The 11,704-nt window shown below is 38.1% G+C and overlaps 1 long non-coding RNA gene and 2 other non-coding genes across 3 annotated transcripts; 2 read left to right on the forward strand and 1 right to left on the reverse strand.

Moving 5' to 3' along the window:
• Positions 1-7,378: 7,378 nt before the first annotated feature.
• LOC106397724 lies at positions 7,379-8,803 on the reverse strand. Its single transcript, XR_002655253.2, has 3 exons — positions 8,326-8,803; positions 8,086-8,242; positions 7,379-7,667 (listed from the first exon to the last, which is right to left on the reverse strand). It is a non-coding gene; the product is annotated as an uncharacterized LOC106397724 (long non-coding RNA).
• Positions 8,804-10,970: 2,167 nt separating this feature from the next.
• On the forward strand, positions 10,971-11,068 carry LOC125581219. Its single transcript, XR_007318919.1, has one exon. It is a non-coding gene; the product is annotated as a small nucleolar RNA R30/Z108 (small nucleolar RNA).
• Positions 11,069-11,160: 92 nt separating this feature from the next.
• On the forward strand, positions 11,161-11,254 carry LOC125581199. The gene has a single exon (XR_007318906.1). It is a non-coding gene; the product is annotated as a small nucleolar RNA snoR31 (small nucleolar RNA).
• Positions 11,255-11,704: the final 450 nt, after the last annotated feature.

Consider the following 11,704-nt stretch of genomic DNA (forward strand, 5'->3'; position numbering starts at 1 on the left):
TAATTATTGAAAACCCCGTTTAATTAGAAAAAAAAAGGAGCTTCCTTTGACTCAAACATTGTCACAAGAGTAGTAGTCGTCAAGCGCCAGAGAGAGAGAGAGAGAGAGGTCTTTTGTCCGTCTTTAACTCAAAATATGCAATCTCCAGGCGATTACAGCAACGGTTTCCACGGCGAACATCACCGCGAGATTGAGTTATAAGAGAAGCAAATTCTTGAAAAGTAAACTTGATTTGGATCATATTATTGGGTTAACAACTCACTAATCATGTTTAGCCCAACCCAAATTTAAAAAATGTCTTCTACCTCCGTAAAATAAAAAATCTAGATATTTTAGTAAAATTATTTAGATAATTAGGATAAAATTATCTAGATATTTAAATTGGATTATCTAGAATTAGTATTATAATATTTGAAATATTTTGTACTTTGGAGGCTATAAATACCTCAACTCTACTTTCATTTTGAATCATCAAAAAAAATATCCAAGTTTGTAAGAATCATCTAAGTAATAAGAATTCTCTTCTAAGTTATAAAAGTTTTCTTCTTCACAAAACTTCTTTCTCTTCAAACACTTAAACACTTTCTCCATCTTTATAAAGTTTTTCAGTCTAACAAAGTGGTAGCAGGGCTACAAATTCCTTTTGAAGATGGCAAATAATGGTGTTTTCTTCCAAGTTCTATGGCTCACAAAGAGCAACTATGACAATTGGAGTCTTAGGATGATGGCTATCTTAGGAGCACATAATGTGTGGGAGCTAGTTGAGAAAGGCTTCAATGAACCGGAGAATGATGGTGGTCTATCTCAAACTCAAAAGGATGGTTTGAGAGATTCAAGGAAAAGAGACAAGAAGGCTCTTTGTCTAATCTATCAAGGATTAGATGAAGATACATTTGATAAGGTTGCTGGTGCAAGAACGTCCAAAGAAGCATGGGAGAAGCTTCAGACATCTTACAAGGGAGCGAAACAAGTTAAGAAGGTACGACTTCAAACTCTAAGAGGAGAATTTGAAGCATTACAAATGAAGGAAGGATAACTCATCTCAGATTACTTCTCAAGAGTCTTGACAGTTACTAATAACCTAAAAATAAATGGTGAGAAACTAGATAAGGTGAGAATCATGGAGAAAGTTCTTAGATCATTGGATTCAAAATTCGAGCATATCGTCACCATGATTGAAGAGACAAAATACTTGGAGACCATGACGATGGAGCTACTTCTTAGATCACTACAAGCTTATGAAGAAAAGAATAAGAAGAAAGAAGATATTATGGAGCAAGTTCTCAAGATGAGAATTGATCACAAGGAATAAAGTGGCCGAAGCAATCCAAGACGTGGTGGCGGTCATTTCCGAGGACGAGGCCGTGGTGTAAATGGATGAGGTTGGAGACCATATGAAGAAAACTTCAACCAAAGAGGAGAGAACTCATCAAGAGGTCGTGGAAGAGAAAATCCAAAATCAAGGTACGATAAATCAAGCATCAAATGCTATAGTTGTGGGAAGTTTGGACATTATGCTTCTGATTGCAAAACTCCAAACAACAATAGAGTTGAAGAAATAAAAAAAAGAAGAAGATATGCTATTGATGGCTTACAAGAAGGATGAAGCAAATGAGGTTCACAAGTGGTATCTTGATAGTGGTGCAAGCAACCACATGTGTGGAAATAAAAGCATGTTTGTGGAGCTCGATGAATCGGTGAAAACTAATGTGGCTTTGGGAGATAAATCGAAGATGGAGGTGAAAGGTAAAGGAAATATTCTCATCCGCTTGAAGAATGGAGATCATCAATTCATTTCCAACGTTTACTACATTCCAAGCATGGAGACAAACATCTTGAGCCTAGGAAAACTCTTAGAGAAAGGTTATGACATTCGACTAAAGGATAATAACTTTTCTTTAAGAGATAAGGCAATAATCTCATCACAAAGGTGCCAATGTCAAGCAATAGAATGTTTGTCCTAAACATTCAAAATAACATTGCACGATGTCTAAAGATGTGCTACAAGGAGGAATCTTGGCTTTGGCATCTTCGATTTGGGCATCTCAACTTTGGAGGCTTAGAGCTACTTTCCAAGAAAGAAATGGTGAAATGATTACCTTGCATCAATCATCCAAATCAAGTGTGTGAAGGTTGCTTACTTGGAAAGCAATTCCAGATGAGTTTTCCAAAGGAGTCAGAGACAAGAGCAAGAAAGCCACTAGAACTCATACATACAAATGTTTGTAGTCCGATCAAACCAAGTTCACTTGGTAAGAGTAACTACTTCCTTCTCTTTATCGATGAATTTTCAAGAAAAAAATGGGTTTATTTTTTGAAACAAAAATTAGAAGTGTTTGAAAAATTCAAAAAGTTCAAAGCCAATGTTGAGAAGGAAAGTGGTCTTAAGATCAAGTCCATGAGATCAGATCGAGGAGGAGAATTTATGTCCAAGGAGTTTTTGAAATATTGTGAAGATAATGGCATCCGAATACAGTTGACAGTGCCAAGAACCCGTCAACAAAATGGAGTAGCGGAAAGAAAGAATATGACAATACTTGAGATGGCAAGAAGCATGCTCAAGAGTAAGAAGCTACCAAAGGAGTTTTGGGCGGAAGCAGTTGCTTGTGCGGTTTATATATCAAACCGATCTCCCACCAAAAGTATTTTAGAAAAGACACCACAGGAAGCTTGGAGCGGAAGGAAGCCCGGAGTCTCATACCTAAAATTCTTTGGAAGCATTGCTTATGCTAATGTTCCAGACGAGAAACAGAGCAAACTAGAAGATAAAAGTGAGAAGTATATCTTCATTGGGTATGCTGCTAACTACAAAGGCTACAACCTCTACAGTCCTGAAACAAAGAAGACAATCATTAGTAGGAATGCCATCTTTGATGAAGAAGGAAAATGGGATTGGAGACCAAATAATGAAGACTACACCTTCTTTCCGTCTTTTGAAGAAGAGAATTTGAAGCAACCAAGAGAAGTGCCAGCTACACCACCAACTTCACCAACACAAAGTTTTCAAGGAGATGAAAGCTCAAGTGAAAGGACTCCACGTTTTAGAAGTCTACAAGATATCTACGAGGTAACTGAAAACCAAGACAATCTTACGCTATTTTGCCTATTTGCGGATTGCGAGCCTATGAACTTTGAAGAAGCTCAAGAAAAGAAGTCATGGAGAAGTGCAATGGATGAAGAAATCAAATCAATAAAAAAAGAATGATACATGGGAGTTAACTTCACTTCCAAATGGGCATAAAACAATCGGTGTAAAATGGGTGTACAAGGCTAAGAAAAAATCTAAAGGAGAAGTTGAAAGATACAAGGCAAGATTGGTGGCAAAAGACTATAGTCAAAGAGCCTAGATCGACTATGATGAGGTATTTGCTCTAGTTGCTCGCTTAAAAACGGTTAGACTAATCATTTCATTGGCAGCCCAAAAGAGTTGGAGGACACATCAAATGGATGTAAAATCAGCCTTCTTAAATGGAGACTTTGAGGAAGAAACCTACATTGAGCAACCACAAGGCTACATATATAGTCGAAGGAGAAGAAGACAAAGTCTTAAGGCTGAAGAAGGCGCTTTATAGATTAAAGCAAGCACCAAGAGCATGGAACACTCAGATTGATAAGTACTTCAAGGAAAAAGGCTTCATAAAGTGTCCATATGAGCATGCACTTTATATCAAAACTCAAAACAATGATATATTGATTGCATGCTTGTATGTGGATGACTTGATATTCACCGGCAACAATCCGATTATGTTTGAAGATTTCAAAATGGAGATGACAAAGGAGTTTGAGATGACCAACATTGGATTAATGTCATACTAACTTGGCATTGAAGTAAAGCAAGAAGAAAGTGGAATCTTCATTACTCAAGAAGGTTATGCTAAAGAGGTTCTTAAGAAGTTCAAGATGGATTACTCAAATCCAGTTTGCACGCCAATGGAATGTGGAGTCAAATTGTCAAAAGAAGAAGAAGGAGAGAGTGTGGATCCAACACTCTTTAAGAGTTTAGTTAGAAGTCTATGTTACCTAACTTGCACAAGGCCGGACATCCTACACGCAATTGGAGTTGTGAGTCGATACATGGAGCATCCAACAACAACTCACTTCAAGGCAGCTAAGAGGATTCTCGCTATATCAAAGGTACAATCAACTTTGGCTTGTATTACTATATTTCTGACGATTACAAGCTTGTTGGATATAGCGATAGCGATTGGGATGAAGACGTAGATGACCGGAAACGCACAAGTGGCTTTGTGTTTTTCATTGGAGAAACCGCTTTCACATGGATGTCAAAGAAACAACCAATAGTCACCATTTCTACTTGTGAAGCGGAGTATGTAGCAGTTACTTCATGTGTTTTCCATGTTATTTGGCTACGAAACTTGCTAAAGGAGTTGAACTTACCACAAGAGGAGCCAACAAAGATCTTTGTGGATAACAAGTCGGCAATAGCATTGGCAAAAAATCCAGTTTTCCGTGATCGAAGTAAGCACATCGACACTCATTATCACTACATTCGAGAATGTGTTACTAAGATGAATGTGCAATTGGAGTATGTGAAGACAAATGATCAAGTAGCTGATATCTTCACCAAGCCACTCAAGCGGAAAGACTTTATCAAGATGAGGAACTTACTCGGAGTAACCAAATCAAGTTTAAGAAGAGGTGTTGAAAAGTAAACTTGATTTGGATCATATTATTGGGCTAACAACTCACTAATCATGTTTAGCCCAACCCAAATTCTAGAAAAGTCTTTCACCTCTATAAAATATTTGAGATATTTCGTAATTTGGAGGCTATAAATACCTCCACTCCTTTTTCATTTTGAATCATCAAAAAAAGTATCCAAATTTATAAAAATCATCTAAGTAATAAAAATCCCCTTCTAAATTATAAAAGCTTTCTTCTCTTCCAACAGTTTCTCCATCTTTATAAAGATTTTCAGTCTAAGACAAGTCCCCGGTCTCATCTCCTTTGGCCAATGGGCTTAGTATTTCCGAACAACTCGGCGAGCAGAAGTCACCGGAGACTCCGAAATCTCCTCTGCCGTGCACCGACTTCGACGCTGCCTACTTTCATTCCTATGCTCACGTAAGGTTTCATGAAGAGATGATCAAAGGTATCTTCGTCTTCGTTTATCCATTAGTCTGGTGTGAGAGATTGACATTACATTGGAAATGAAAATTGAATTATCACTTGTTTGTTTGATACTCAGGATATGACAAGCACAGCTTCATCAAGACAAGGTAATGATACTCTAGAGTTACTGTAGCTTTTTAATCTTTGCAAATGATATTGAAATAAAAAAAAGATTCTAACTTAGTTTAGTTTTTTTTTATTGTTTTTGCTTATCCTGTGTTACGATTCGATTCGGTTTTGGTAAACTGTTTTTACTATGCGGTAGTAGTTTAGTGTTTTGTTTGAACACCTATTACTGCATTGATTGCTTATAGCAGGTTGTGGTGGATGTTGGCTGTGGAACAGGCATCCTTTCAATCTTCTGTGCTCAAGCCGGTGCTAAACGGGTATGAGTTACGTGTGGACACAGTTTTGTCATTGAAGAATGAAGTGTTTATAGATGAATGTTAAGTTTGTGTCTATGCGTCTCTTGTGTGTTGTTTATATTCCCTATGCCACAGGGTAAACCAAACACTCTTAATGTGTTTCTTACAAAAGGTTATTTTCTTTCTTACAGGTATACGCTGTTGATGCAAGTGATATTGCAGTCCACGTATTTATTTTAGATTGTTCTTATTCCAGTAAACAATTTCTCTCGGCCATCTCGTCCTTTTCTATTTTCTCCATTTTTTTGTGAAAGTGATGATCATAATTTCACCAAAACATGTTTTTTTGAACTTGAACTTGGAATAGAAAAAAGATTTCTTTGATATAATTGGTGCATATTGCGGCCTTTAGTAGGCGCATGTTCAGGGTGTGATGATAGTATGTCTTATTGTTTTAATATTTTCACAGTTAAGTTGACCATGACCCAAACTTTGTTTGTAATTTAATGAAAAGCTACATCTATTCATTGCTTCATGGTTTGTAATTGTATCACCTCTGACATCAATCAGATTAAAGAAAGAAATCTTAAGTTGATCTAAGGTTTTAGTACGAGTCTGGTGTTTTAGTTCTGCACGTGATTTTAATTTTTTTCCTATTAGCGTTGAAAAGCATTTGCGTTTCATACTAATGGCTTCTATTTTTTTTTTTTGGTTATTCTCGATCCTGGTACCACTAGGCAGAGGAAGTTCTGAAAGCCAACGGTTTATCTGACAAGGTCATTGTTTTGCATGGGAGAGTGGAGATAATATCTTTTCTATGATAAATGCTGAGTTGGTCCTGCATGCTATGTCAAACATGCTTAAGTTTTATGTCTATATATATTAAAAAAAAGGTTGATGTCTATATGAGTTTTGAAAAGAGTTCGTGTCGTTATACAAAAAGATGCGAAAATAGATGAATGTATTTAAAAATTTGGGTTATTCTAGCATACAAGTGAGATAGATTGGTTGAGTGAAACATACAAGTGTGTAGGCAAACCCTCATTCCGTAGCAAATTAGTAATTCTTATTTTGTTGTAACGTTCTTCTTCAGGATGTTGAAATCGAGGAGGAGGCTGATGTTATAGTTTCGGAGTGGATGGGTTACATGCTCCTATATGAGGTTATATCCTTATTTTATATACACAATATTTTATGTTGATGTGCGGATGTTTTTTTCCTTAACTCTCCCTGGTCTCTCGTCCTCGTATTATGTTTTCTGATGTGATGTATGCTGGAAAGTGTTATTACAGCTAGAGATCGCTGGTTGAAGCCTGGAGGTTTAATTCTCCCATCACATGCAACAGTATGATTATGATCCCTTCATTATATTTATCATCTAATGACATTTGAAAACAAGGCAACATTTGATTGACTCTGATGACAGTTGTACATGGCACCTATTTCACACCCTGGCAGATACAGTCACATCATGGTTTTTGGCGCAACGTTTATGGAATTGATAGTAAATAGTATCAACTTAAACTTTGGGACAATCATTACGTTAAATTTGATTGCAATACTAGTTAAAACTGAGTAATTATTTTACTGTGGATATGATGTTTCTAATAAGCTTGCCATGTCCCATATCATGTTTATTGCAATAACCCCTAAGTGGGTTCTTAGTCAATATTTTAGTATTAAAATTAAGTTAAGAGTTAATGTTAAGAAACATCTAATTTTGGACCTCCAATGCTAGTTTCTTAAGTTAAAGGTTCTTGAGAATTTTTTTTCAAAATTTTAAATAACTACTCACCTGGTTTGCTTTGCTTTCATCTGCTTCTTAAACAGAAACAGAAACTTGATCTTCTCCCTCCCAATGCTTCTTAAACAAAAACAGAAAGAGAAACATAATACACTCAAACAAGTTTAACAGAAACAGAACAACAAATCCAAACTCGACATACTTCTGAAGAGAAACATTACATAACCAGAACAACAAACACACAACTTAAACAAACAGAAACTGAAACTTACAGAAGAGAGGGGAGAGGATATACATGCGTGCTGTCACATTGCGAGATATTGCCAACCAAACCCATTCTTTATCCACTTTGTAGACATAACCGCAGACAAGCTCTCCAGAAACAAACTCAAGTTGTTCCCTTACTTCAGTCAGCTCACCAAATTCTAATTGATATTGCAACATAAAAAGATATGGAGACCATGTAAGATACACACAAGGATACGTCTGACACATACACACAAAAGCATACGGATTTCATCACTTTTGATCTTAGTCTATAATTATTGAACTAATTGAAAATAATTTTGCAAACATAACAGCTAGATGACAGCATCAAAGAACATTTTTAATAGATGGATCTAAACATTTACACAAATTACACTTTCTCACAATTTCCTGGAAGATTTAGATTAGACTAGGGGGGGGGGGGGGGGGGGGGGGGGGGGGGGGGGGGGGGGGGGGGGGGGAACTCTTTAAAGTTTAAAACCTATAAGCATGTGACTGTTCTGTGATATATATATTCCAAATGTGAGTCAATAGGCCATAGGTTGATGAAAAAAAAACTCAATTCTCTTGGATTACCTCTAAGTATTGCAGGCTTTACAGAAAGCTCCCAGAGTCCCAGAGTTAACTCTTTTTATTATCCGTATGACAGGGCTTTGCAACAACCCTTGCAGACACCCGATTGCCCAACTCTGAATTTGGCAAAAGGTTTTTCATTTGTACCAACATCATTCACCTATCCAACCAAGAGTTGAGTCGTATAAGCAAATTTTCGTCTTAACATTAATATCTAAAATGATGTAATGTAAGAAAAATCACCTCCGTTATGTGGATTCTTCCTCGGAAAATTTGGCCAAAGTTTACTCTTACTTCAAAAGGCTTAATTTTAGTAATCTGAGAAAGCAAAAGATGTTAGTCTGACACAGTAATCAGAGCGGAGGAAGGTGATCGCAGGACCATTGTAGGGCCGGGGCAGGTAATCGATTGGCGGGAGCTGCGGCGGAGAAATCAGAGCGGAGGAAGGTGATCGCCGTCGTTTCCACCGCTGCGGCGATCTTCGGTCGCAGACAAACGATTCAACGACCTTCTTCACCGAATCTCCGGGACTCCAGCACCATCGTGTAGAACTCGAGAGCCGTAACAAACTCCCGCCGGAACGAGCCAGATCCGGCGATCTCCGTCCATCTAAGGATAGGTTGCCAAAATCCTTTACTAAAGATCGGTAACTATAATTATATTTATTTTTGAATCACTCATTTAACTAAAAACCCCTATTAAGGATCAGCGATAATGATGGTCTGATAGGCGGATCGTTTGGTCATATTTCCTAGACATCATATGCCAAAATTAGGTTGTTGTGATAGCATTTATTGCTTTGATAGTCCTGGACCTCCTCCTGGTCTTGGCTTAAGGTGATCGTAAGAGTTAACTGAAAGTGAAACGTGTTCTTCTCCTCACCTTCACGTTGGATAACTTGTAGTCGAGAATCAGATATGTAACACCCCAAAACTCAAACCCAAAAAATTTTCGTGGTTTAAAAGGAAAGGCCCGCTCTGCAGCCCATTAAGATTAAAACCCTAGGGTTTCCTTGTCTTCTCCTATAAATACAAAGCCTCCACCCCTTAGTCTCCCATCAGAAACTTTGAAGCGAAGCTCTGCAGAGAAATCCCGGAGACCAGAAGCCCTAGCCGTCGAAGATCTTTCTCTCTCCCTGCGCTGCCTCTCTTTCTTTTCTCCCTCCTCGTCGCGTCTCTCTCCTCTCTCTCTCCTCATGATCTCTCTCCCGACCGACTCTCTCTCTCCTTGCCGTTAGCAGCCACGAGTGGTGGTGGTGGCCGTGTGGTGTCGTAGATCTCAGATCCCGTTTCTCTTACCCCCTATTTTCAGATCCAGATCCAGATCTAGGCTAAGGTGAGGTGTTCTACCCAGATCTCTTTCATGCTCTTTTATATTGTTGAATGGGTTGCTAGGATTGATTAGATCCTGTTTGTTGTTAGGATGATAGATCATATTGCATCAGGACTCTCATACTGATTAAGAACTTTACACGAACGGGTTTAATGATGATTGATGATTGACTGATTGTTTGATTGGTTGAAGATCTGTGGTTTGTGATTGAGAGCTAGGATGGTTAGAAAGAAATGAACGTAGGATCATAAGAGAAATGTTAACCGGTCTAGTTAGATGAATGATAGGATATCTATGAATGATTGTTAAATGGATTGAGTGTGACACCGAGAACGGGTGGCGTCTAAAAAGGAAAGTAAGAAAGAGTCTAAGGGTTTAAGGAAAAAAGAAATAAAAGAAAAAGGAAAAGTTAAATGATTGAAATACGAACCACCGAGGAACTGGTGGGGAGTATGGGAAATGAATAGAAATGGAATACGAACCACCGAGGGACTGGTGGGGAGTATGGGAAAACGTGGCGGCCGTAGCGTTCAAAAACGGCAGGTTAAGAATAGAGGCGCCGGTAAGATTGAGTCACGCCGAGTCTTGGCGGGAAGGGGCCGTAATACACTGCAAAAGGTATAGACTACATCCAAAGAACCGGATGCCGAGTGTACCAGGGCAGGCGGCTCCACAGGAACGCAGCAAGAAAAGGGGAGGAATGGTCCGCTTGAGCTGTGTAGGTCCTAGAGTTCTAGGATGACTGGAGTCTTAAATAATAAACCGAATTGGGTGAATTGAGTGATGACTGAGTTCATTGCATTGCATTGCTTGTTTTTCGTGAAATGAAACCTTAATAGCTAGTTAAGAAATGGGTGTAGTGACTAGTCGGTTCTCGTTTCGCATTGAGCAGTATAAAAGCTCATGGGGGAGACTGGTCTAGAATCGCTTCACTGAGTATTCATACTCACCCCTCTTTTTCCCTCTTCCTTTTTGCAGAACTATAAGTGGAAATGTCAATGGTAAAAAATGAAACGCACCTGAAACTCATGGAACCAGAAACGGGACACACGGAGATATCGGGAAAGTAGACTTGTGTGTCCTAAACCCCGCGCCCAGGAACCCCGGTTGGAAATGGGGAAGGGGCGGGTGTTTCAAGATAAACAGTCAACTTTTATAAAGTGATAAAGAAGCATCTCCCAGTAAGGTTTGAGTAATGATGTCTGATGTTGTCTGCAGTGTCTGCGATTAGCTGAACAGTGTGCATTTGAAGAACCTAGCGTGGAATCCATATCAGGCGAGAACGTGCTAACATGGCCAGAAGTGGTATTTCCTTTGTTACGTGCAATCTCTAAACAAAGTTCCAAAGTTTGCAATTTCGACAACTGGATTATAGATTAGGTTTTAGTAATAAAATAAAAAACGAAAATACCAGTTTAACTGAACCAAATCAAACCAATATAACAGAACCAAATCCAATAAAAAATCCTCTGAGTTCAGCTTTGCCTCTGAACCAAACCAGTTCATTTTTTGCCTTTGAAAATTCGATTGAATTTTGAAATTGCTTTGGTGGTGGGGGAGATGACGATGAGGATATAACGCTCCCTCTTCTGAGTTCAGCTGAAGTAATTTGCTGGCAGAATCGAACCTAATATTACTAGCCACCACTGAGTCATCTTCTTACCCCCACCCATAAATGAATTTGCGAAGTTTTATTTTTATTCTTTGATTTTAAATCAGATTAATCGTGAATTGATATAGGCGGTGGTGATAATGATGAAGCAATAAATCTTATCCAACACTTGATCTGATTAAATGCTATGTGCATTTGATGTTATACATGTTTAGCTTCTGAATCTTCCCTGTTAGACCCAAGTTCTTCATTTACTGTATCGATGATCATTGTTTTAGTTTATAGGACATTGTTCTTGAGGCCATTTATAGCTTCTCACTAAGTACTCAGCATATCACACTTCTCTATGAGGGCATTTATTTATCATTCGTCTTTTATTGGTATTGGGTACCCCAATACATTGGGGTCGGTATATTCAAATTTGTGAATATATCGACTTCATTTCTACCTGTTAACAGACTTTTCACTGTTAAGAGAGCTTCAAGATTATGAAAATATATCTTAGATTTTCATATCACTTACATCTGGATCATTGCTTAATTTTTTGGCAGCCCTGTCTCTTGCTGCCATCTAATCTTCTGAATTCTATGCCATTTTCGATAAAACACAGTTCGACCAAGTCAATGTTTTTTAACTTTGGAATAAAAGTGAGTTTTTTTTTATAAAAAAAATTATTTC

The sequence above is a fragment of the Brassica napus genome, chromosome C1 (assembly GCF_020379485.1).
Source record: "Brassica napus cultivar Da-Ae chromosome C1, Da-Ae, whole genome shotgun sequence".
In the NCBI taxonomy this organism is placed as follows: Eukaryota; Viridiplantae; Streptophyta; class Magnoliopsida; order Brassicales; family Brassicaceae; genus Brassica; species Brassica napus.